The sequence below is a fragment of the Lynx rufus genome, unplaced genomic scaffold (assembly GCF_022079265.1).
Source record: "Lynx rufus isolate CCGP_SWC_20201006 ecotype Redwood Valley unplaced genomic scaffold, mLynRuf1.p SCAF_14, whole genome shotgun sequence".
Classification (NCBI taxonomy): Eukaryota; Metazoa; Chordata; class Mammalia; order Carnivora; family Felidae; genus Lynx; species Lynx rufus.
The window spans coordinates 64,259,730-64,265,864 of record NW_025814828.1 but is presented as its reverse complement, the minus strand read 5'-3'; positions in this window follow the sequence as shown (position 1 = coordinate 64,265,864).

Below are 6,135 nucleotides of genomic sequence, written 5' to 3'. Positions count from 1 at the left end.
CTCTGGCTGCCTTTTGGAGTGATTCTCCTAGGGGAAGAATCCATTAAAGAGCTGTTATAATAGGCAAGCAGTTGCAGGGAAGATGGAGCAGAGAGCATGGATTAAGAGATACACTGAAGAGATAAAATACATTGGGTTCGGTGATCAATTGGATGTGAAGGGTGAAGGAAGTGAAGGAGTGAAAAGTTTCTAATTTGGGAGCTAGGTGGATAACGTTACCAACAGCAAGAGAGGGAAGACTGGAGGAGGAGTAAATTTGGTAGGGTGGGGGATGAAGGCAGTGTTCCATAATAAGCTATGCTTGGGCAGTGTTCCATAATAAGCCATGCTTCAGACATATTCAGCTTTAGATGTCAGGAGCTAAGCTGAGAACAGGAAGATATGAGTGAAAAAGTTAGATGTACACAAGGAATGTACACAAGTGTGATGAGAATGGGTAACAAAGACAATGCTTGGAAATGCTAAAAGTCCTATCTTTTAGTGTTGGGCAAAGACATGAAAACCCTGATCAAAAGGGCAGGACATAAGCATCTTTGATTCCTGAGGTTGATGATTAAATAGCCACCATTTTTAGTCTCTATTTCAGTGGTTCCCAACATTTTAGGTTTAAGGGCCCCTTCTTAAGAAAGATTAAAAAAAGAATCTCACTTCACCCACTCATACCTACAATAGTAGCTATACTTTTAGCACTTACAGAGTAAGAAAAAGCACTTATACATTTAAAGATCTGTGGACTCTTGCATTGAGTGCCCTTCCCTCCTTCTCAGGGGCCCATGGTCCAAGATTGGGGACTGTTACAGATCACAAAGATGCAAGAATTTAAGGTCAAAAGGACACTTAATTGTAGTCAAAGTCTCTAGAGATTACACAGCTATATAGCTCCTCATCCCCAAAGAGATTCTCCAAAGAATGGTTGAAAATATGGCTCCCCTCTCATCTGACACCGACAGAAAACAGATAAAACAACAGATAAAAAATAATTACTATAGATGTGTCACAAGCATGAAGGCTACAAAATGCTTGCTTTCAGACCTCTTTTTATATCAACATTTTTATTTTTGCTGATTACACAAATAATGCATATTCTTTACAGAAAAACTGGAAAATACAAAAAACATAAGGATGAAAATTAAAATAACCTATAACACTACCACCCAGAAATAACTAATAGGTATGAAGCCTTCTAGTAGTTTTTCTATGAAAAAATATATCCATACATATCCAATTGCCATCATATGATATATATCATTTTGAATTGTGCTTTTTTCATTTATCATTTATATCGTGATCATTTAAAATTTTTTTATGTTTATTTATTCTTTTTTTAATGTTTATTTATTTTTGAGACAGAGACAGAACATGAACAGGGGAGGGTCAGAGAGAGAGGGAGACACAGAATCTGTAGCAGGCTCCAGGCTCTGAGCTGTCAGCACATAGCCCGACAGGGGGCTCAAACTCACAGACCGTGAGATCATGACCTGAGCCGAAGTCGGAAGCTCAACTGACCGAGCCACCCAGGCGCCCCAATGTTTATTTATTCTTGAGAGAGAGAGAGACAGACAGACAGAGTGTAAGCGGGGGAGGGGCAGAGAGAGAGGGAGACACAGAATCTGAAGCAGGGTCCAGGCTCCAAGCTCTCAGCACAGAGCCCGATGCGGGTCTTGAACCCATGAATGGTGAGTTCATGACCTGAGCCGAAGTTGGATGCTTAACAGACTGAGCCACCCAGATGCCCTTATATCATGATCATTTTAGAATGTCACTATTCCTCTAAAACATGATTTCTAATGACTGCAAAGGTGATAGAGCACTATGGTTGAGGCCATGGGCTTTGGCATCATACAGACCTAAATTCAGATCCACACTATTCAACTTAATAGCAGTGTGGCCTGGGATGAGTTAACCTCTCTCTGAGCTTCGGTATTCCCATCTGCAAGATGGAGATGACAATGATACTGCTGTCATAGTTATTCTAATTATTAAAATTAATAATGTATTTAAATAACTTAGTAGAGTCCCTGGCAATAGTACACTGCTCAATAAATGTTAGCTGTAATCATTGTATCCTATTCAATTGAATGGATATACCATAATTTTAATAATTAGACATAAGTCACACTGCAATGAACAGCCTTGTGCTTATTTGTGATTCTTTCCTTAGGATATTTTCCTAGAAGGAAAACTTCCTGGACCAAAGGGTATGAACCAATTTCAGGTTTGTGATGCATACTTCTAAATTGCCCTAGAAAAAAATAGATCACTTTATACTAATACCAGCAATGGATGAGAGTGTCAGTTTCCCAGCATACTTGCCAACAGTGAGTATTCTTATTTTTAAAACATCTTTGCCAATTTTTTAAGAGAAGATGGCATCTTAAGGAGTACTCCATATTTCATTAATTACTAAAGATGCTTAACTTTTTTCCTATACTTTTAGTGGCCAGTTCTATTTCTTCTTTCATGAACTATCTTTGTCTCTTTTGAGGTTCACCTCTCTGCAGATTAACTTCCTTCCTTCTTATTCCTCTTCTGACCTGATATCAGGTTGATGCTTCACAAAACAAAAATAAAACAAACACAGGAGTCAGAGAATTCAGAGAGCCTAATCCCAGTATAGGCAGAGAAGGAATAAACTCCTTCTAGTCCTACCTTGACTATCCTCTGCTGTTTCCAGACTTTGCCACTTGTGACCTCAAGTCATTTCACCTCTCTAGATCTTGGTTTGCTAAGCTGTAAAACATTAATGTTTAAGAGTTGTCAAACGTTGGGGTGCCTGGGTGGCTCAGTCAGTTGAGCATCTGACTCTTGGTTTCAGCTCAGGTCATAATCTCATGGTTTTTGGGTTCGAGCACTGCATCATCAGGCTTTGCACTGGTGGTATGGAGCCTGCTTGGGATTCTCTCTTCCCTCTCCCCTGCTTGTGCTCTCCATCTCTCTCTCTCTCTCTCTCTCTCTCTCAAAATAAATAAATAAATTTTTAAAAATAAAAAAAGTTGTCACACATCAAAATGCTAGCATTCCCTTAAAAAAAAAAAAAAGAAAATGCTAGCACCCCCTGTACTTGTATAACATGCTTTTGTAGCCTGCTATTGTCTTTCTTGATCCTTAATGCAACCTGGTAAGGATGGCCCAGGAAGGATTATGATCCTATTTGAGAGATTAAGATGCTGAGACACAAGAAAACCAGGGCACCTGACTCCTGACCAGTGCTCTTTGTTCTGCACAAAGATTCTTATTTCTGCCTATTTGTCTTCATGATGTCCCACATTACCACCTGTACATACTGATTCTCTTCCTATTTTTCTTTTTAATTTGCAGAGGCTGTGAGGAATTGGAGAGGAATCTTAGTCCCCAGATGGTCAAGTGTAGGAAATAAGACACATTTTTAAAAAGTATAACTTAAGGGAAAAAATGATTCATACCTTATGTGGGACACAGAAATCATGTCTTGAGAGGTCACAGAGGAAGAAGTGTTCGCCTTAAGTTGGAGGGATTTAGGACGTATTTATGGAAGAGATGGTTTTGAGCTAAGGTGATTTGTACACATGGAGTAGTGTGAAGGATGCTTTGGGGGTGGAACTGACTCTTCTGTGCTCTCCCCTAGGGATCCTGCTAGATACCAAATTGTGGCTTTTTGCTACTAGGAATGCCCTTCTTGGTTTTCAAAACCACACATACACCCTTTCAGGAAGATTAAGATGGGAGAAATTATTTCTCTTGGGAAGAGATAAAAGCTTTAAAAACATATGGGAAATACCAGGATTCCAACATGAAAGTAAAATTATTGGCTCATGGAAGATAAGATCCATGCCTGATATTTATTTATATCCCACATATTTTTTAAGACAGTGCCGGGTACAGAGCATTCACTCAGTGAATGTTTCCTGACTTGATTTATGGAATTAAACTCCAATTAGGTAAGCGTACAGGTTCTCAACTTTGTAGGTACAAATCCCAGGAGGCATGAAGAAAAATGCTGTGGATACACATATTTATTTGTATTTTGTGTAAAATGATGTATACAGAATGCTAGCATTTGAAGCAAGCCTTGAAATAGCCAAAAAAAAAAAAAAATTGCAAACAACCTAAATGTCCATTACTAGGGGACTAGTTAAATAAATAATGGCATATCCATATAATGGAATTCTATACAGCTGTTAAAAACATAATTAAGAACTCTTTATGTGCCAAAATGGAATAATCTCTTGGGACATAATTTTAAGTAAAAAGAAAAGTAGAAAAAAATAAGGTAATTAGTTTACATTTGTGTAAAACCAAAAGAAAAATATGTGCTTATGTATGCAAAAAATTATATGCAATAAAAGTATACAAAAGAATCTGTTAATATTGATTGCTTTTGGAGAAGGGAGACAGATGGCTACTAGACAGGGGTGGGAGAATTCCCTCCATTCCTGTGGAATTTTCTCTCAGTTTTAAAAACATACCTGCAGAAAATACATAAAGCATATGTATAAAATATATAGAATTATTATAAAGTAGATTCCCATATATTCACTGCTTGGGTTGAAAAATAGAATAATTACCCACACCCACAAAAGCCCACAAACAAGAGATGTAGTTTTTACTGAATATCCTTTTGTACCATGTCAATATATTAGCTATTTAACAGCTACTTCCTCCCTCCCTTCCCCACTCCTCACCAAAATGTCATGGACTTCTTCAACTGTTTTATGTAATCATTAGTGTCACAGTTTTTCCATAGCCCAAATAAATAATAACAGTTAAAACTTATTGTATTCCATGTTTTACATAATTAACTAATCAGTCTACATACACCAAGTTCTTTAATCTTCACAATAACCCTATTAAGTGGTTTCTATTGTTTCCATTGTGCAGCTAAGAACACAGAGGAACAGAGGCAGTAAGTAAGTGCTTCAGAGTGATATTGTGAATATGCGGTGAGAAGCTGGGATTTGTATCCAGGCAGGTGTGTCCAAGAATACAAATTCGTCACTGTTACACTATTCTGCCTCTGTATTCTAGAACACAGGCCCTGAGGCATTGTAGTCACTAACCTTAGCAAGCAGAGATTTTTTTGGCTATGGGCCACCAGATGGGAGCCCAAGAACTGACTCAGTCATGCCTTACTCAGGCAAAGATACAAGCAGCTTAGAGAAGGCAGTGAGTCTGAGGTCTGGGGTACCACCCAGCTGGCAAACCCTACGGAATATTTACATGACTTTCCTAGGACATCTGAGAAGTAAAATTCTGGTCAACTGTCCTAGCTTCTGAGCTTCTCCAGTGCCTTAGAACTCAGTAAATTTTTTTTAATGAATCAATAAGTTCTTTCTGCCTATAAAACTAGAGAAGTCGAGGAACCTATCCTAGAGAAATACTTGCAGAAATGGATGAGGGTAGTTGCTGCAGCATTGTTTGCAATAGCAAAACTCTGTAATCGACTCAAATGTCTATTAACGGGGGACTGGTTAAGTGGACTGTGTCAGAGAGGTGGCACAGCATGACAGGTAATGGTGTGGGCTCTGAGCCAGGACACTCAGGTTTGCATCCTGGCTCCACTATTTATCAGCACAGGTTTGGATAAGCTCCCTGACCTTATTGTGCTTCAGTTCATGCACCTGTAGAATAGGGATAACAAAGAGGCCTACCTTGTAGCCTTGTTACAAGGAGTTAATTCATAGTTTCTGATACCTAGTAAGTACTCAAATCTTACCTATTATTGGAGCCACTCACAAAATGAAATATTATACAGCTGTTAAAAATAAATAGGTGGATCTATATACACTGATTTGAACAGACATTGAAGATATATATTTTAGATAAAAGAAAATAAGTTAGGAATAATATGTCTAGTAGAACAACAATTATGCAAAAAGCTTTTGTAAAAAATCTACATGTGTATATGCATAGAAAGAAAGCCTGCAAGGATACACAAAACTGTTCAGTAACATTACTCTGGAGAGTTGTGTGAGGGAGAGTCTCCCTTTGATTTATATACTTTGTATATGTATATATATGTACACACACAACTATGTATGTGTATATATAAATGTATGTATTTTATAACATATAATACATATAAATGTATGTATTTTATAACAAGCATTTATTATTCTTGGAAGAAAAATAAATAGGGAAGACTTCTAAATCATGAGA